Source organism: Gallinula chloropus, assembly GCF_964237585.1.
Source record: "Gallinula chloropus genome assembly, chromosome: 1".
NCBI classification, from domain to species: domain Eukaryota; kingdom Metazoa; phylum Chordata; class Aves; order Gruiformes; family Rallidae; genus Gallinula; species Gallinula chloropus.
Window position 1 is genome coordinate 28039367 of NC_140085.1, and position 21951 is coordinate 28061317.

Consider the following 21951-nt stretch of genomic DNA (forward strand, 5'->3'; position numbering starts at 1 on the left):
ATTTTGCAGATTTAGCTCTTTTTAGCACTGCAGTTTACCTCAGACAGACAGGTGTTTGGGTTTTTTGGTTTCTTTGGGGGGATTTTTTAGGTTTTGGGGTTTGGGGGGGTAGGGTGGTAGGGTTTTGTTCTTTTTTCTTTCTGGAAAGCATGGCAAAGACTGTGGGATTGGGCCTGAGATTTTAAAAGCTAAACTGTGACTAGAAGAATGTTGGGATGATAGCTGGTTTTGTGTCGTTGTAATGTGCAAAGAAAACTGTGAAGACAGTCTTTTCCAATGTCATACAAAAGTGTCATACAAAAAAAATGCCAATGGAAGATTGTTTAATGATAATGGAAGAATTTTTCAGAATTTATCTAGTTATGAAGGGAAAAGTCAGTTTAAACAGATTACTGAAGAATAGTTTTACCTTGATTAGTTTGGCCTGATTGACACAAAATATGCTTATGAAGATCCAGTCCCTCCATTCCACTCACTAAATTCTAAGACAGATGTTTCTTGAAGTGTCTTAACTGCACCTGGAAATTTAGGAAGGATGGTCTTAACATTACAGAGGCAAAAAAGGAGGCAGGTTTTATACCTTGCCTTCTGTGCCTACAGACACAGAAAACAAACAAATAAATAAAGCTTTCAGACATTCTTTAGAAATAAACTTTTTTAAAAAAATTGAAAGAATAAAAAAAAAGGCTCCAGAGCAAGGTTTTGAGTGCCTGTTCCAGGTTGCTATTATTGGCCTCTAGAAATAGTTTTTCCCAGAGAGGGCTGGTAATGTCAAACACTGATCCTTCCTGCTCAGAATTGTATTTTCATCACCGTAAAGACAGAGCAGCCTTGCAGAATTTTGTTCTTCTGTTTTCTCTGGCTGAGTAATGTTTTAATAGGAGAACAAGCTTTCCTCTGTGGGGCGCTTTTTTTCCTCCCATCATCGTTATTGTCATCAGATTCTGAGGCCTAGATCATTTTCATCACGATTTTGCAAGGTTGATATAGAAACAGGTATATATATATATATGGAGATCGAGAAACTATTTTGTGTATACATTTATCTTAATATAATTATTTCAGCAGTGGCCTTTGTGGCCTAGAAAATACTTTTTGTAATGTGGTACTGTAACAGTTAACTAAATATTCTTTGCACTTTTTTGCACCTAATATCCAAAAAGCTAACAAATTCATGATCAAATGTAGCATAAGTGTTCAGCAATGAGCAACATCTTTTTAACTATTTCATTGTTCTTTGTGAGTATGCTGTGTTTCATCATAAGTAGTAAGGTATTTCAATATTCATTTTTTTTAAATTGTTGTCAAACACCAAAGGAATAATAGCTTAATTTGTGCCCTCTTGTTGTGTTATTTTTGATATTGTTAATAACAGTAGTTAATGACTTCTGTGTCTAAACTTGATTTATGGGTGCTCTGCATCTAGGAAAAAAACAGGCTGCAAAATTATCAGGACATTTAACTTCAAAAATGATCCCCTAATTAATTATTTTAGTCCTTTATTGGTGATTAATACAATTAATGTGAAAGATTATATATTTTCCTCCCCTACCCTGACTGCTTTTTTAGCTCACTCACAAGACAGGATATATATTTAGTATAACCAGCACATTACCTTTAGATCCTACTTCACATGCTACTCTCTGAGTGTAGTGACAGAAGCCTGGAGTAAAAATTTAGCACAGTTTTAGTCAATGCATGTGGTTTTTTTATCAATCCGTTTATTAAGAAATTCCAAATATTTTAATTTGGAGAACTTACAAATTCCCTGTTCCCATCCTGAATGTTTTTTAGAGTGATTATCCACATTTCTGCTATATCACAAAAATTAGCCTCTTGTGAGCAAAATCAAATCTGGCGAATGTAGTAATTTTACAACAGTTTGCAAAACTCACATTCCTAAAAGCCCGAATTATTTTTATTGAAATGATTTACTGGAAACACTAACAGTACTTAATAAGAATTGTATTTTGCACTGTAGAGCTTTTTTATACTTTCACAACAGTAAACCACAGAACTGTACAGAGAAAGTACATGATGGATTAAGTGGTTCCAGGGGAGCTGTTACACTTTTATATTTATTTTCAATAATGCACTGTAAAGTGAAAAAGCCCACATACAAATGTATCTAATGAGCCATTCTAGTCTTTCGGGTAAATATTGTTTTCAAGCAATTGTTTCCCTTTCCCACATTAAATAAGTTTTCAGGGACCATTAGATTTGCTCTAAGCAACCATAAAATTCTTATTATTAGGTCTATGCAATATGTTAAGTAGGACCCTAAACCACAGGTAGATTTAGGATTCTAGTGGCATTGCAGACAATAGCATTGGTGAGCAGATGCCCAATGAGATCTAAGTGATGTATTGCAGTCTGTGATCTCAACTTTAGATTGCTGTATTATATATTTCTTCTGAGATGGCCCTTCCCCTCACCATCCCAGCAAGTAACCGTCTCATTCCCCACCATCTTTTGTCTATCTTGGGCTTCAGTTCAAGCAGTGGAAACCTGACCCTTGCTTTTGTCTGCAGTGCTGAAAGCTGACTCCTGGCCTTAATAAAATAGTCATATGAACCCTATGGGGTCTTGACCAAAAGGTGTAGGATAACTAAATCTCTCATTTTCATTCTCTGAAGAGCTGTCAAGGAAATAACTTCCCTTCTCCACAGTCCTTTATGATCATCAGACATTAAGAAGTCAGTAATGCTGGCTGGTTTTTTGCTTCTAGTAAGCACTGAAAGAGCAATATACGTATCTTAAGCCTATGTATATTGGTCAGGGACAGTGAAAGCGCCAGAACTGAACCAATAAAATGAAATAAAACTTAGCATATCAGGACAAAATTTCCCCTGCAAAATTTCTTCTTCAATGTGTGGAGTGTTTTTCACTTCTTATGTTTAAGTAACAAAACTATACATTTTTTCTTAAAGAATCACAACCATATATTTTTGACGAAAATTTTGAGCGAACATGAAATGTTTTTATTGGGTTGATTTCCAAGGGAAAAAAAGTAATCACTTCCTAATTTCTTTCATGGATGCATTTTTGCATCAATATTAAGAAAACTTTAAGTTTCAAAAAAAGAGACTTAGGTGATCCTATTTCTCAGTGTTTTTAATTGGCTTCAGTGTAATCCTTTTGAAAGTTTTTAACATGATGATGCACTACAAAGACATGATATTCTAGTTCCAAGAATCTTCTGCTATATCTTTTTAATCTTTTAATCTTACAAACTTTTATATGTACTAAATTTTTATTACAATGCATTAATTTAACAAGCTTTATACATCTGAAATAATTTGATTATATTTTTTAAGTGTGTAAAAATTTAAAGGAAGGGTGAATATTTTAGAACTCAGTAATAGAGTTCTTCTCTTGCTGAAAATAATAAATTTTTCAGCGTTCCAGAAATGTGCCTGTAAAATTTGAAAATCACCTTATTAGAGCATGCAAAAACCTAGATTTGCACATGTAAGCATATGTACTTGAAAAATGTGTATACCCATTACTACTTAGCTCTCCTATTACAACAGAACACCCACACCTAATTAGAAATACGTTTCAGCTCACGATAAATACTGGACAAATCTGTGCTGAGTGACAGTTTCTTGATCTGAAAAGTTCATACGACCATTTCTACAAATCAATATGTTCAAAAATTCTGTAGGTGTTAAAGTATATGATCTATCTGTTAATTAGACAGTGAGGCAACTTTTAGATATAATATCTGCTCATATAATATCTGTCTGACCATCCAAGATATTGATAAAAAATATTATATGTGACAGGAATATTAATGCAGGTTTTGATGGAAAATCTTCTCTCATTCACACCACAGATGAAATTCAGTTTAACCCTTTAATCAAGATTCACTTTCACTTGGCTTCTGAGGCTTCTCAGTCTAAACCGAGCACTCTGGTGTCAGAAAATAACTAAGCCTTGGCACAGAGGAGACTGCAGAGCTAAGAAAGACAAAGGAAAATGTGGCAATAGACACAGGGCTATACAATGCAACTGCAAATGCTCTGAAATGAAAAGCCTTCTTTCAAAACTGACAATCGTGACAATATTCATATCACTTGTCCTTTCTTTCTGTACTGTAAAGCGGGAAGAAAGAGAGGCGTTCCTGAAGAAAAGGCAGCATCAGGCATAGGAGATAATTGAGGTGCCGATGACAACCATTTGTCACTTTCAAGGCAAATAATGCCTTAAATTCAAAAGTGTCTTTTGTTTACTTGTCCAAATGACTAAATGTCTCATACACAATTCCCCTTTTCCTTAGCCCTGGCTGGAAACTGACAGGTTTTTAACAGCACACAGGAAACCAAGAGCTGGAACTCAAAGAGAAAGTGAAGCTGCAGGTGAGATTCAGATATCACAGGGGAATCTGGCCAGGAAAATGGAACTAACACCATCAGTCTTGTTCTGAGTGCTAGGGGATGCTTGATGATAGCAAGTGCTCAGGGCTGTGATTTTATGTTTTATCTGATAGCACCTCTACAGTGTTGCTGTTGCTGGGAAACCTCTTTACTGGCTCAGAGGGGAGAATGCCGTTGATATTGCCATGTAAAATTTTTCCACTCAAGTATAGACTGTAAATCTTGTGTTACATAGGACTCAGCCCTCTAAAAGGGCACACAGCATGTTAAACTTGCATAACATAAAAAAAAAAAATATCAGTTAAAGCTTAGCAGTGTACTATCATGAGGACTATTCACTTTGTTGATAGTAAGGACACGTTTTGATGCCTTACTTATCCAAGAGAGCGTTTCCCACAGTACACTAGCAAGCCCATGTTGGTGAACTATGTCAGCACTGATGAAGACCCTCAGTAACAACATTGTCAATATAATAAACACAAATACAGGTTATATACATTATCAGAGTACCAAAGCTCTCTCCAGTGGGAAGGACATACCCTGATACAAGGCAGTGTCTAGAAGTTACATCTGCAGGAAGTCACATAGCTGCTGTGATGAAAGTGGAGCTTCTCTGTAATAATTTATGAATGCAGTATGTTGACTTGGCTATTGGTTTCAGATAAGGTGAGTTCAATACTTAGGCTTTAAGGAAAAAAAGACAGGCAGAAATGTTTGACAAGGCAGTGAGTCTTAGAAGAAAGATTCAGAAAACATTAATTGTCCGCACTAGTTGCCTGGGAGATTCTACCAACACTACAACTGGTCTGAAAAATGCACCTCATCTAAAATAGTGAAAACCCAAGCAGGCATAGGAAAAAAAGCATAGGAAAGATCAACAGATCTGTTTCAGAACAAGCAAGATTTATGTCTGAGCAGGCTGGGATGCAGACTGTTGCTACAGTTTATTGAGAAATTAGGCTGGATTAATGTCTCATTAAGTGATGGGAAAGTTTGAGGCAGGACAGATATGCATATGGACTGTTATTTTCATGTCCATGCATTTTAAATTCCTGAGCTTACATATTTAAGCTTAAATATTTAAATAGAATTCTTTTTTAATGCACTGAAGTATTCCCAGACTCCCTTAAAGAAAAGTTGCAAATCCCTCCAGACCGCCCAGGTTAGCATGGTTACTACAGAGATGGTGTCCCAGAGCCCAGTATAATAGGAGAACTGCAAAGTCCTTTTTCTCCCCTGGAGAGATGAAATCAGGAAACCTGACATGAAGGGAGAGCTGAAGACAGACAGCTATTTCATGACAGCTTCAAAGCTCACACAGAGTTGCCACTTGTTTATTACTCAGGACATAGCAGAAGAGTACCACCAACATGTTTAGAGGACAGGAACATAGCCTGTTCGCACAGCTTTACCCTTCCTGAAAATACAGGCATAGAAATGTTTTGGAGAGATTGCTTTTTAAATAGTTTGCAGTTTTCTTCATACCTTAGAAATTCAAACCCCTAAAGTAAAGCAAAAAAAGGGGATGGGGGAGGCATCAAAACCTTCAGTAAAGCTCTAGAACATGCCTACAGTTGCTTTTCTGTAGAGAACAATGGCATAAATTTAAGACCTTATATCTTGAGATCTCTTAGAGTTAAAAGGAAAGGCTGTGTCTCCAATTATAAAACAATATTTTTCAGTAGATACTCAATTCCTACTTGCCTAGTCCCTCTGTGATTCCAAATATCTGAGATGCTTGTCAGCATAACAGACAGGTATTTTAGGCACTTAACATTGCCAGAAAGGAACCTGTCTTTTGGGACAGCACGTAGGTTAGTTTCAGGGCAGGAGAGGTTGTGGGCTGTTAGCTGGTCTTGTGAAGTAGCTATATTTATGTGAACGAAGAGATGAGAGGGCAAGCCTGTGCAGCATGTAGATAGCACTCTAGAAAAAAAGCTGTTGAAAGTGGGAAATACAAAAAAGGGGTGAATTGGCAGCATTTTCAGTCGTCAAAAATGTGTGTGTAGCAATCACTTTCAAAAGGAAAAGATTTTTGATGTAATTCCCCTACCTCATACCTTTTACAGACATTTCCAAGCTTACAGGGGTGGAGGGAGCCATGTTGCAGAACTCAGGTCTGTTCTTAAAATTAAACAGAGCCCTCCAGCCCACAGATCCTGATCCCACAGGATTCATAGTGCAAAGAGCACTGGCAGCTGCTCATGGCGCATCCTCTCCCTCCGGTCTTTCTTTTGCAGTGTAATTGAAGCAAAAAAGGTACATTGCATGTGTTCAGAACCATTACTCTCTCAATGCTATAATGACCTCCTATTTATTTGCACCTGGCACAGATTGGAAAATCTCCAACAGGTGAAAAATAATTTTTATATAATGTCCCCTCTTCACATTTCCGAAGCTTCTGACAATCAGTAATTGAATTACCAATAGGGAAAACCTTTGAAAATGCTGCTGTGGTACACAAGGTACTGGTTTTGTTTTCAAGTCAAGCCTAAACTAATGTCACACAATGGTGGACGAGTCATTGGGCTCTCACAGGTGCTAATTCTCCAATGACTCACAATACTGAAGTCATAATTATGGTGTATTTCTCACTTAATATACCCCAGGTCTTTGTACACGAACAGGGCCCTGGAACTGATGTGCCAGACAAATCCCATCTCCTCCTGTTCTTCCTATTCATGCAGCTTCAGATGAATAATGAATTCTTATTCCTTTGTCCTAAGTTGTCACATAGGGTTGGGTGTACCGTGATTATTTCACCCTGGGAGTGGCTGCCTCTTAGTGAAAATCAGAGTGATCAATAGAGGACCATTACTTCCCTCACCACGGTTTTCTGAGGCTTAATTGCATAATAATAGTTATGAGGGAAATGACTGCATAGCTGAGCAAGACATAGAATAATTACCGCCAGTTGTAATTATTTTTGGCAAATGGGTAAGTGTGGATGGGTGTGTCTTTCTTCTTTATGTAAGTGGAGATTTGGCTACCACAGAAAATGAAAAAGGAGATTTGGTAGACTCTCCAAAGAGCACTTTACACAGTTACATTTATTCCTTTCAAGCTGTATGTAGTATAAGTGTTTAATGATCTTAATTATCCTCATAGCACAAGAACTTGATTCATTTGCTTAAACCTACAACCTTTTCAGTTCTTGGTCTACCAAGGTAACTTTGGGCCAGAGAATCAAAATCGCTCATGAAAAAATATAGCTTTATCTTAGCCAGCAACTGAATCTGCACTGCTGGACCTTTTCTGCATTATTCTGAAAGGGAGCCTGGCACTTTCGCACTTTAGCTACTCACCAGTAGCAGGAAAAAAATTAATAAATTGTAGGTCATAGCCAGGTTTCAGAGAAGCTCTGAGGATTAAGCTCTAAAATCTTGGATCTGATTCTACACACCCTCCAGAAACAGGGCAACCTATGAAATCAAAGAGGGCTGAATAATGAGCACTCTGTGCTGAGAAAAGACGTTTCATTCAAATTATTCCAAGGCATCTTTTAGAATTTGCTGCCTTTTTTTGGTACTGTTGCTAAAAATTAACGTAAGACAAAACTTTATAATTTAATCTCTAGCAGGGCAAAATGTGGTACTAAAGTACCGATCTACTCATGCACTGAAAATAATATTCACGCAAAAAAAAATAATTAAAAAGCCTTCAGCAAAAATACTCATAGCATCAAAATATAAAGATGCTGGTGAAAAGACTTTTTTTTCTGTGATTTTTTTTTACTTTCCTTTTTAAACAGAATTAGAATACTTCACCTCCCTTTTTGGGCTATTTCAAGAAAAACACAAAATGGTAAATGTATCTATGTAGCTTTAATATTTATTGAAATAGCGTAGCACAAAAAAGCGATTCAATTCAGCCTTTTAAGGTGTAGTTTTAACAATACACATCTGTATATTTTACATTACTACAAAAGCTTACCAAAATCTATTCATTACCTTTTTTCCAATATACAGGAATTATAGCGTGCTTTCAAAATAGGTTTACTTTTGGTTGGTCTCTTGCTGCTTTATATGACAATTGTTCTTGTGTTGATTAAAATTAAAATATTTTTTAATATCGTGGCAATAGACCATTGAATATATACAACAGATATAATACGTCATTTCATTTCAAAGAATAGTGTTACATACTTGAGCAACCCACCACTGAAATTGAGCACAAGTGCTGCGCTTGATTTCTCTTGGCTTTGCATCAGGTTGCATGTGATGATATATCATAACATCTTATAAAACGAACCCAGAAAGAAGTCTCAAGGCAGGAAGAATGAATTCTCTTATATCCACCATGGATGTTTGTGGCTTGCTGACAATTGAGACTATGTTAAAAGTCTTCAGTGCATGTCTAGGGTATGAACTATTAGTGCAATTGCTTATTTTAATAGTAACAGTAAGGAATATGAGCCTCAGCTGCCTGATTTGGTAAATAAAAATATCTGGTCTCTGTAGTCAGGCATGGAAGTTAGATGTATTTTTACTGGATCATTCCTTTTTAATAGTGGCCTATAGTTTTTCACATGATGCCATCTTGCTATTGAAGCTCAGAGAGTCTCTGTATAGATTAAATCTATAATATGTAATATTTAGATAGTCCTGTTGCACATCAGATATAAAGCACTTCTTTTCACTCTATATTTCTATGGAATAATATCGAACAGAATTTACTTTTGTTAAATAAGTAGAAATCTATTTCTCAAGAAAAGGAAAAAAGTATAGATATATATTTCATATTGATTGTTCTTTTTCTTCCAAGTGTGAGTCTAAATTCTTCTCTAATCTTCTCTATTTAAATGAGTAGTCTCAGTAGGATACATCAGAATTAAATGCAAATGTCTACGGATGGGATATGGCTAGTTCTGTACCCTACAGGTAAGCACTGTTGGCATCCTGATTTTGAGACACTCACCTGGCCATGCTTTCTCCCCTTTCTGGTGGAGATTATCAGGGCTTTTGTTCAGCAAACCATGTGAAGTGTTTTTTAAATATGACCTGCTAGTTGAGTCTCCGTGAAGTCAGGATGGCTTGGGCATGCACCCTGAGCAGAGTACACTCTCAGGTGCTTTGCTGGCTGAGAATAGAGTGGTGTGGGGAGTCTCATGGCTAGTCTGCTAAAAGCACATCTCAGCATCCTCCGTGCCAGCGTGACCATACTAGCCAAGATGAGTGGGCAAAGCCAAGTTGCATTTCTCCATTGTCCTGTTCTGCCCAGTCCTCACCACCTTAGGCAGCAGAACTGCAACGCTGGTTCCTCTGCCCACCAGCCAGACGCCCCTCTAGCCACTGCAAGAGGCGTCTCAAAAAGCCTCTCCTTTCTTCTCATGAGCCTGTAGTCTGCACTGCATTCGAGCCAACTGGCTTCAGTGCACTTCTTGTGAGAACTGAAGTGGAAGAGTAGAATACAAAAATTAGCCACATCTTCAGTACAGAACATTACAATTTTCTAGTATATGCTTGTTTGTGGGGAAGGCATTCTCCAGAGTGTATGCTTCAAAAGGTAGGAAGTTAAATTGGAGTTCCCGGCCACAGGAAGCATTAGCAGCTCAAAAAAACCAACCCCAAACCAAAACCCCAAACCACTCAATATTTGAACACTTAGTAGATTGACACGTTAAAAGAAAGCACCAATACAATGCCTGTCATAACAGGCATCTTTGCTATGACAATGTGAGGTTCTGGATTAGGCCCGAACTGGCCCAAACTCTAACAGAACTCCCTACCTTTAAAATTATCTTTATGATTAGATCAGAAATATTGCCAAGTCTATGTAGCTTACAAAGAACTGCAGAGTTCTAAGGTTTTGTCTCTTCTTGCTATGTGGTGTTGGCTGACCAAGATCTAATATTAAATACCTGACTGTTTTAGTACCCTTTATTCGGTGTTCATGATGTGACTTTTTAAATGAAGTCTGTGATTTGATACCTAGACATTGTTCAAGTCAATATCCTTGGCTTCTGCATTATAGAGACAAGAAAACAAAACTTTTTGAACTTGTGTTACTGGCTTTTTGTATGCGCTAAATGGCCATTTGTGAAACTTGACAGCATAAAATTGTACTACTGATAGTAAATGTTATTTTTTTGCACTAGCCTTTGAGAGCTGTAACACATTTCAGTATTTTTACAATGTATTATCTAGAAAGTGTGAATTTGTCAGTTCTGAAAAAAATATGTAACAATGAAACCTCAAAAGATGTTATGAAGTGTACAGTTTGTGATAATTTTATATTAAAAAAATACAAGAACAAGAACTCATTTGAAATAATTTTATTCTAATTGTTTCATATGTATTTTGAACAAGAAATAAAGTGATCAAAATTATTAATTTTTTGTCTTTCTTACAAAAGCAAACTGTTCAGAAGTAAATAGAAATAAGTTGTTTATGATTGCAGAGGTCATGTTTTCCTCTTTATTCTCTCCCTTTTCCATGCCAGCATTTTTTTCACAATTACAGAATATTCCTGTTGATCTGATACCTTAAGATCAACTCCTAAGACAGAAAAATCAGTTCATTTTCATTTCCATGGGTGGGAAGAGCAGCCTTCTTCAACTGTTTACCCCAGGTTGAGCACCCCTGTCTGTATCCAAGTAACATTACAAAATGTTTTTTTCTTGTAATTCTGGTACTTTAAAATTCTACACTATTTGGAGGTGTAGGACATTATTGCCACAAGCTTTACATGGCTGAAGACAGATCCTTTTGAATGAAAACAAATTAAGCAGCTCCATTATTAACTAATACTTTTGTGTAATACTTTTCACATTATCTTCCATTTGCTGCTATGGTATTGTTTAACATAATCTTCAAAGTCATTAGACCATATTTTAAATAATGGTTTAATTCTTCAATTTAAGGTTATTAAAGTATTTAAGATTAGTGAAATATTTCGCTGAAGACACATAACCTTAGTTCTCAACTTCATTGCCCCTGGTTGCCTAATCATTTCAATTAAACAGAAAAGGACTTTACTTCCATGCAAACAAATCAAAACAAAGCAAAAACCCAGATTTGTACAGGGCTTAATTGTTGCTAAAGACAGTACAGTATGAAGTGATGACGATCCAGTGTAGGCAGGCTCAAGCATGCAGATACTTTGTTGGTTCTTAGCAGTGCAGCACCGTTTAAAGAAGAAACCTAAGCTGCAAGTGTTCAGTTTCAGCTGGACATGATGGCTTTTTCATTCTACCACCTGTTTAGTCAAATCTGATAAAAACTGGGGAAAAAACACCATTATAGTGTATCTACAGCACTGGAGAATATTGCCTGGAGAAAAACAGTATACAGGTTCAACATACAAGCAGTTGCCCCTTGTCAGTCTTCTGCAATTCTGAAGTGAAATTAGATACACAGTATTGAGGTTCCAATCCCGTTTCTGTTCTCTGCTGAAAGAACATCAATCTACCCTAAGTCAAATTTCTGAGAAGTTATTAAATGCAATTCTGTTTCCTGCTTCGATTCAGGGACTTGGTTTGCGTCTGTGACGGAAAGATTCAGTATTCTTTCCAAAACTGCTTGTCTTTATCTAGCAAGTGTTATGTCACTCTAGGTTGCCATTACTTTTAAACTTAGTATATCGTCTTTCATATATAAAGTAGTCATTTTCATTAGAAGGATGGCATCTGATTGTTTTGAGTAGCGTAATTTATTTTGGTAAATGAGCCATAAGCTGCACAGAAGCAATGCCACCTTATTCTAAGATTCTGTTGAAGTCTGTGTAATGTAAATTCCTTTTAAAATCCTAATTCTTCCACTTCAATCATTCCTGAAAGTATCTGCATTCCTTACAATAATAAAATTTACTAGCCCACAGAGGAGCTGGAGAATATGCAACTTAAAATGGTCCATGACCCAGAGGTGAAACCAGGGGCAGATCTGTTGTGAAAAGAGAAGAAAGGAGGGAAAATGAATCTCTGAGACATTTAGTCTTTCAGTTAGTTCTACTCCAATCAAAAAGCAAGAAATGGGTTGTCTCCAGGGCAGTGTGGTGACTTCTCAGCTCCCTGACACAGGCTGCATGGGAAGAGGTGTTGGGCTGGTGTCTCCCCCTTTGTCAGTCCCACATCCCCCGAGCTGGCCCCTACACAGGGGAGGCTTTGCCCTGGTGGGAGGTTTTGCCCCTGCTCCTCGTCTACACCTGCTTCTCCAAGTGAAAGGACTCATAGAGCATCATGATATGTTGTTTCCAGGGTTCCACTTGTTTTCAGACAACCTTATGGTTTGGAGAAACTTTTTGTGGCTGTTGCTGCCCTTTTCAGCTTGCCTCAGAAACACCCTAAACAATTACATCCTGTAGACTGCAGGAGAGAAGAGTGGTTCCTGAAAAAAGCTGCACTGTTCTACCCTTTAGCCCAGTGAAACATGACATAATTTTACAAATATTCTTACACACAGAGAAGAGCACTGTCTCTGCTAACACACAACAACATTAAAAGCCATGCAGAGAAAACCAGGGATCAGAACTGAAACCAGATCTCCTGTCTTCCAGGCCACAAAACCACCATTCCTCTAGATGGGGTTTGTACTGTGTGTGGAATATATGAGAGTCTCCCAAAGGAAAAGTTGTTAGGCATACTGAGGTGGAAAATTAAGGTTTTTATAAAAACATATATAGATGCACATTGTGTGGTCTCCGATCCGGCTGGGGAACATTGGTTCAAATAAGGAAACAGAAATATTTTCTCACTATATTGCCTACTGTGTCATTCTGAAAGTTGAATAGAAGCCCTCCTGCTGCTACTGTTGTAGATAACAGAAACTGTTGTTTAACTCACATGACAGACACATGTATTTTTAGAACAAAAGGTCCTGCATGAACTCCATTCTCTGTGCTGCTTGTATGCAGCTCAGTTCATCACAATGCTGGTTATAGTCATACAAAACAGAATATTTTAAAAGCTTTAAGTCCTTGGCAGCAGAAAGACAGAAATCTTTATCACTTGTCACATTCTGAAGGTGGTATTTTGGGAACAGTGCAAGTGCCCTGATTTGCACATGCACTGATTTTGCTTGATATGCCCACCGTGCTTAAATTGCTCAATTACTCTCCCCTTTGGAATTTAAAAATGCAGCAATCACAGCCTAAGCTCTTCTGCTGAAGTGGTGAGCATACTCACTCCCACTCAGGTGCTATTTTGCCTTCTCCAACATGCATCTTTTATGTCCTCAGGCTTACACACTATACCTCTTCAAAACACAGCAGTTCTTTGTGTCAGAATCATACATACCCACGGCGTAGTTCATTTCCTCTTCAGATGACCAACCACGTTTTCCCATTTCGATTTCTTTCATAGTTTTTAAAAATAAATTCTCTTTGTTCTAATGGTGCTTCTCAAGGAAAAAAGTGATGAAAATCAAGAATCAAGTCAAAATCTGAGAATTTACATACTAAACACCATATGCGATTTTATATAACACCAAATTATTTGTAAAATCTTTGGATTGGGTAGGCAGGTTTTATGCAAAGCTGATTGTGGTTCATTTACTGAATATTAATTTTGTACTGTCAACAGTACAAAAAAAATTCCTAACAATATATTTAATTATAATGATTTTGTGCTTAAATATAGATGAAACTAGGAAAACAGAGGTATGGCTCACATACTCAAATTTTATTTAACTTAGAGTTTACATTCGGGAATTCTTGACATTTGAGCTCCTCATTTCTGAGCTCTGTACCCATTAAGTCTGCAAAGAAAGCTGTGTAATAAACTTCTCTGCCCTTTAGCCTTATTCTTAAGGATATGTTTGTTAAAGCCAGCTTGTTAGAAACCAGTCAAACCTATCAGTTTCAGACAGCCCTGAAATAAAAACTCGTTACATAGGTTTTCTTAAGGAAACATCCTGCTAAAATCCCTCTGCTACCCAGTCAGTCTGAAACCAGCTAGCAAACCATCTTAGGCAGTTGCCTGCCACATTCCTCATCATTACCAAATTACAGCCCAATAAAAAAGTTCCTGTGCCCAGGCTCTTAAAGGACAGAGCCCTGACCAGCACAGCACTGTACCTCCCAAACCTGGAAGGTAACCAGAGAGATGACATCAAGCAAATTTTGTTGATTTTCCTTTGTGGATTGGGCTTCTGACTTAACTGTGATGAGATTTATACAAATATTGACAGGTCTTCTAGCTGTTGAGTTGGTCTTGGAAAATACATGGCTGCAGAGCATCATCTCCTTGCTGATCACTGGTACAAGGAATCAGCAGCTTAGTTTTCTCCGCATGTGCAATCAGCAGACGAAGCATTTTGAAGGAGGAATTTATAGCAAAACTTTGGAACTGTGGCTGGTGGCTAAAAAGTGGATGTAGATGTTTTAGGAAATGTATGTCTCTTCCTTATTCTTAAACCTTTATTCCTAAACTTTTGACTGGTTCTTCATTCCTAAAACATGGTAAAATCAATGCACGAAGTTTAAAGGCTGGGGATTGAACCCATCACACAAACATGGAGTAGTGGCAAGCATAGGAAAAAAATATTTCCTCCTCTTCTTCCCAAGCTCCATGACATCACTTATGTATTTGAAATGACCATGTCCCACAATAACACAGGAGATAGTTTTCGTTGTCTCACATTTTCCTTGGCAGCAGAAACGGGTTCACACACTAGCTGTGGCATGAATGCTCTTGAATGAGATCAACATAACCATATATTCAACCACCTTTCAAGGATCTTTCTGAGAACCAGCCTTTGGGTGTCAGACAGAAGGAAGAAATTAATGATAGTCAAGAAAAAGAAAACAAAATATACTGTCACACTATACAGTGTTTGGTTGCTGTCACATAACTCCCTTTACTTCTCTTGCCCTGATTTTAAGGTGCTTTACATAAATATCTCTATTAGAAGAATAAACGTCAATCAGGCAGATAGAATCGTTTATCTGAATAGCAGGAGAGCCTGGTTTCCAAGTCTTTCAAATGGGAGAAGGAAAGGTGTCTGACACTACCCATCCATGGTGCCACATGGGCTCTTAGCTAGCTGATTGTGATAACCTGCCTACAATGCGGTAATACATGCTAATTTTAGCATCCATATTATTGCTTGAAGAACTCACAAGCTCATATAAACTCTAATTGTCTTCCAAGTGCAGTGAATTATGTGTAATTTTGAATGACATTGTTGTCTGATAATATTTATCTGTGCGCTTGACTGCTAGTAATAATTTAATTTAAATATTTACATTGAGCTCTAATTCAATTTGGATATTTAAGTTATATTATGCAGAGAAATACAAGCTGCATACTCAAGTAAAATGATACCAAGCATAGCTTTCAGAAATCTAATTGAAAATCTGTAAGTAATGTTTTAACAGTGCATGCTGTATGAATGACTCTGTGTGTTATGAAATTAAATTTTTTTAAAGTTTTATTTTTTTCTCCTACTTCAGGAATGGCACGTTTGGCTAGGAAGATCACATCAAGATTCTTTCCTGCTTACCAATGAACATAAACTCTTATTTTGTTTTAACTAGAGACCATATCACCACAAGCTGTGGGACTGGACTGAGAGGAACTATTGTCTTGTTCTTTTTCAGGTATGTCACCCCAAAGCCTTCTGCAGTGCTCAATTGTATCCTTTCCTTCACCCTTCATATTTAGGTGGCTGGACTGAGCCTCACTTCTTTCCGCAGGAGCAGGACTTTAGAAAATCCGGGACCAGCCTGGGGAAATAAATGTAACCTGTGACATTTCACTGCCTTCAGTGGCTTCTCTTTTTGCTTCAGGAAGGAAAACATGTGTGACCAACCTCCTCATAATGGGTTATTCTCTCCTTAATCTGGGTCATTTCCATTTGAAATGATACTTTCAAAAAAGTCAAAGTTTAGTCCTTTTCCTCCCTTCTCTATCTCCTTGTCTGCACGAAGAAGAAGAAGATGACATGAAACCTCCTCTTCTCTCCGAAGGACTGCAGTCCTGGCATATTGCAGTTGCAGAAGACAGTGTGGTCTGCTGGTCTGTCTTCCTCCACTGTGTAAACAAGATCATTTCTTGTCCCCAATTCCTGTATTCCATGCAAAAGTGGAGTCCCACCAACACAGCCTCAAAACTTTGTTTCCCACCAACATAATTTTCAGTTGCAAGATTGACTCTCTGCCTTGCTCATTAGTATCTGCTCATGTTAAACATTTCCAACCTAACTAGAATGACAAGGAGTTAACAAAAAAGAAGAAAGGAAAGGGAAGGAAATAGTAAATTCTAGTGAAAGTCATGCAGCTTTGATTCTATAAATGTACCACAGCTGGTGTTGCTTGGTTTTGTTCATAAAATTTAGTGTGCTCAACACTACACCCTGGCAGATATTTCTAAATAATTGTTTTGTCCGAAGAAGTTGAATTAAAAAAATTGAGCTACCATTAAAACTGATTGTGGAAGGTGAGATGCTAAAGAGTAAGAATATATTGTTTCATATCTTCAAAAGCTTTCAAAGTTGGAGCTGATTTTCTGTTGAGTGATGACGCTTGCCAACTGCTGGCTTCAGTCCTAGGCTTAAGAGAAATCCACTGAAAATATTTTTCTATGTTGAATTGAGGATGCCTGCTGCTGTCAGTATAGGATTAGTCACCAGAATATGTTATTCTTCTTTTGGTCCACTGGCATAGGGCTTGATGATGTCAATATTAATCAAAATGCCCTAGGGCAAGAATAGAGGAACAGAGACACATTTCCTTCAGCTGTTTATCTAAGAAACAGAAAAAAACCTCAATGAATTTTATCATCCATCTTCAATAGCAATGCTTGGTGACAGCAGTCAGCAAATCACTTTGAGAGTTTAATGTCACTTTGTATTATTTAGATTTAATAAACCAATGAATTGTCTTATTTTGGAACATACATTCAGATTGCAAGCATTTTGATTCAAATATAACTATGCCTTTCACAGAAACAAATGATATACCAAAATACATCTTTTGATGTACAAAGGTGTATTTTCCCCTGAAAGAGGAGTGTTCTTGTTCCCTGCATCCAAAGAAGAAATTCTGAATATGCAGGTCGATTCATTACAGTCCACAGCCCTGACTGTTTATAAAACAACCCCATTGCCCTCTGTGATGAATAAGGCCAAGCTAACACTATTCAGGTGTTGTTTTTGAGGAGCACTGGTGCACTGGCATACAACACTGGCTGCTATACACAATCTGTAAAGGGTTTTCAAATTAATAGATCCAATTATTGTCTATCAAGATTACTGCACCCTTTGTTTTAACCTTGGTATAGGGCTTTTGTCTGTAATGTACAAAGGAAAACACAGAACTGGGAGTTGCCAGATATCTTAAGTTTCTTAGGAATCTCACAATATTTGTTCTGAGGGTTTTTTTGTTGTTGCTTTGTTTCCTAAAACCTCAGGCTTTGGCCCCACAGCAAGGTGCTAGGTTTCAAGCTTTTATTAAAGACATTTTTTTCTTTTTTTTTTCTTTTTTTTTCTGTAAAACTGAAAGTACAGCTGAAGTATACCTGGAAGACTACAAATTCTGATACATATAAATGTTGGCATTCACTATCCACAAGTACATAGCACATACATTTTTAAATAGTCTGTGAATGTATAACTACTTGGACTGAGAGCATTGCATTTGTGCTCTTGAAAATTCTGTAGTTTCTTTCACCTGAAGTAATATGGCAACTAAAGCCAAGGATTTATTAGGTGGATTACTAGAGAGATCACATGCAAGAGTTTCCAGGATATCTCCTTCTTTATGAAAGGCACAATTGAGCCTCCTGACCTGTAGAGAGTATGAGCAGAACTAAGATCACTTTATTCATTCAGCACAATTTAATACTAACCATAGGTAACATACAATTTGGCTATATGGCATCATAACAACAACTTGTTATTTGAGATTTACCCATGTATTACTTTAAAAAGGTCAAAAGTAATTCTTAGGCTCCAAAGGAAAAAAAGTCTCCTTTGTTTGCCTGACTCTTGTCATATATACAGACATTTATATATGAAGAAAAAGCCCACTTATCTCCAACTATAGTAGAAAGGATTTTGTGTCATCCCAGGGAGGATCCCACAAAGCAGTGTGGCTACTAGCATGAATATGAACAGACCTCAGTGACAGCACCCAAATCAATTCTTTCAGGAGATCAATCATCCCTCATCTTTCATTCATGCCAAGTTCTTACAGAAGAGACCCCAGACAGAAGGACTAGGTATATCTGAACATGTCCTAATAGTCAGAGCAAGTTATAATCTTACTTTTGTACATGCCAGTAGTGGAAAGCTGGATAGTTCAGTTCACAGTGTCTACCTGGGCTAGAAATGGAGTATAACTGTATTCCAGATGCAGGATTATTTCTTGAATGAACAATGAGAACATTTGCAGTAGTGAGAATTTGGAAGCATGCAGTACTCCTGCCAATTTATAAAGCATAAACTGTAGGAGAGAGCCAAAAAAGAATCAAAATAAAAACAGCAGGAGGAAAGAAGTTCTTGAGAAATAAAAAAGAACGCAATCCTTTTGAAGAGAATTTTTCCCCTGAAGAGAATTAAATTTCCCCTGTGGTTCCTCCTTACATATAAACTGTAATTCCACCTGCAAGTCTTCAGTTCTATGTCTGTGGTTCTTCACAAAAGATACTACCATTTTTGCCAGCAAGTACTAGTTAATGATACATAGAGATTCCCAATAGATACTCCAAGAACTCTAAGACCGGTGAAGTTTAATTTGGTCTAGTCTGATTTGGTCAATAATATGAAAATGAATCCTCTATCAAACAGCTAAACTGATTTCATGTCTTTTGAGAGACTTAGGAGAAGTAAACATACCCCCTTGGAAGCCTTCTTCAGACCCCCATATATACCCAGAGTTCTGTCATGTAATCAATAACAGATGCAGGTATTACGCTGCTTTTTCTGTTTTCTATAATTAACCTTTGGATACCCACCTACAGTCATAATCTTGATAATCACAGTTGACATTTCAGTCATGCCTAACATGCCTATAATCAGGTGGGGTTTATTCTTTCTAGCTGAAAAAAAACACCAATTCTGCTTTCCTGGATGTAGAAGCATTTGATAGGTCTTTTCTATCACTTAGTCTATTGTGAGTTTTATCTAAGATTATAACATATTGTTAAAGGTGATAAGCATGTTTTACAACCATGGACAAACACCTGCACCTCTGTATCATCAGTGCTGTTTTATCAGTGAGCTTTTGTCAGTATCCCCAGTTCACAAGGATCTGCTGTTCCGTTGTGACCTTAACTTTAAGGAGACCTATCCAGTGACTGTTGATGGATAATTTAATTCCAAAATTGCTGTCACATCTGAGCTGACACCTACTTAGTGCTGTGCATCAGACCTGCTGTTCATACTGTGTTAGCCGAGCATGGGCTATCCTTGAGTATGCAGGGACACAGAGACTTTTTGAAGACTCAAATAATTATCCTAAATGGAAATTTTATGAAAGGCAACACTTGGAAAGAAGACTGGACCCCAGGCAAGAATTTCCTTCTAATTGTTTGAATTTTAATGTGTTTTGTTTCTACCAGACAAAAATAAAGTGGTTGTCCTTGATCTCAGGCTGTCCTGTGTGAGTGCAGAGGCTGGTTTACCTGCTGGCTGCCACTGAGATTTGGAACGTAGGTATAGATCCTTGTAGCAATTTCCTCACCTTAGCATTACTCTGCACTGGGCCTTGTATTACACCTGTATTTTCATGATTCAGACAAATTGTTCCTTAGCTTGTCTGAGGAGCATGGGGTCCCACACAAACAAAAAGGTAACTGTATCTATTTACATCATCACTGCAAAGCATGGGCTCAGATATAGTAATCCCCATCCCTGTTGCTTCTAGAGAGCTGATGCATACACTACAAGATCTGTGATTACCCACTGTCCTCAGCCTGTTTATTCAAAAAAATTGAACAAGACAATGTGAGGAAAGCATGTAAAATTATTTCAATACATTTAATCCTGTTTTCAAAAGGAAGGGTAAAAGGTAATTTTTCATTCTAATTTATTTAGATGCATTTATATGTTATTTCTCCTCAGAGAAATGGTGTGAAACAACCATCCGTGTAATGTACTTTAGTCCCATACTGCAGCTATTTGCAGTGACTAATATCTTGTTGCCCATCACCTAAGCTATTACAATGCCAAATATGCTAATTACTTCCTTGAATGTGCAGTACAAAATGTGCTTGGCTTGAAACCATTCTTTAGACAAGTAAAGCATGTATTTTTTTTCCTGGCAGTTTAATTGCACGACTGTCAGCTGGATCACAGCAAACATCTTTTCCTTCCTCATCTTTCATGCCCTAGTCTGTCTTCTTGCAGTGTGCTTGCAATTGCTAAGTAGGAAAAAAAAATAAATAAGACAAAGAGCATTTTCGTCTTGCAATGACACATATGTGAACTTCTAAATACATGTGTAAATACTGGTAACACAGTCTTCAGGTAAAGGAAAGAAATGAGGGGCAATGGCTGCAAGTTAGAGCACAGGAAGTTCCACACCAACATGCTGAAGAACTTTTTCACAGTGAGGGTGACAGAGCCCTGGGACAGGCTGCCCAGGGAGGTGGTGGAGTCTCTTTCTCTGGAGATATTCAAGACCCATCTGGACGCCTATCTGTGCAATATGTGCTAGGGAGCTGCTTTGGCAGGGGGGTTGGACCCGATGATCTCTCGAGGTCCCTTCCAACCCCTACAATTCTGTGATTCTGTGACTCTGTGATTCCCTACCTTCCTTACTCCCCCAGCTAAAAATAGGAAAGCCTCAGAGTTCAACCTCAGTTTAAGATTAGAATCATTGCCCACTTACGTGTTTCTGTGTTAAAAAAAATACCAAGATCAAGGCCAAGGCATTCATCCACTTCATCCACCTCCAGGAGCACCTTTGGTCCACATGAAAACATGCCCCATGTGCAAAATACCCAAACTGGTTTTTATTCTTTGCGTTGCCCAACAGCATCCATCTAAGCTCTGTCTGCTGTTGCCTTCTGATGAACTCTGGTGGACAAGACAAACTGGCATGCCTTTCTGCCAAAAAATACTGACAGCAATAGCTGAAAAAACACCTGAGATTTATAATTTTCCAAAATTCAAACTAAACATCAGTTGCCAATAAGGTCAATATGGTCAGCTATCCAGAGTATGCTGGGTGTTCCAATAGTTTTGGAGGCCTGCTGTCTCAGATGTAATGCAGTCATGGACTTAACACCTCTTCTGTCTTGTTCATGTATACATGAGCAAGTAACGGCCCCAAAAAAGCCATTAATATTTATTAATAAGAAAGGTATTATTTTGAATCCCATCATTTTCTTCATTTCACTCTCTTTCTTTCTTGAGATAGAAAGGATCTTTGGGCCTTGTTTTCTTAAGAATATTAACATCCCTGCAGACAAGACTGAATCCTCGCAGTTGTTGTTCATATCCCCTGCAAGCTACAGTGTGGCCTTGTGTGCAATTTAAATATTCAATGTAAAACTAAGCTTTGATTGAGTCACAGAATAGCCCAGTTTGGAAAGGATCTTGAAATATCATGTGGTCCAGCCTTTGGTGGAAAGGGAGCCTAGATGAGATTATCTAGCACCCTGTCGACGTACATTTTGAAAACCTACAGTGAA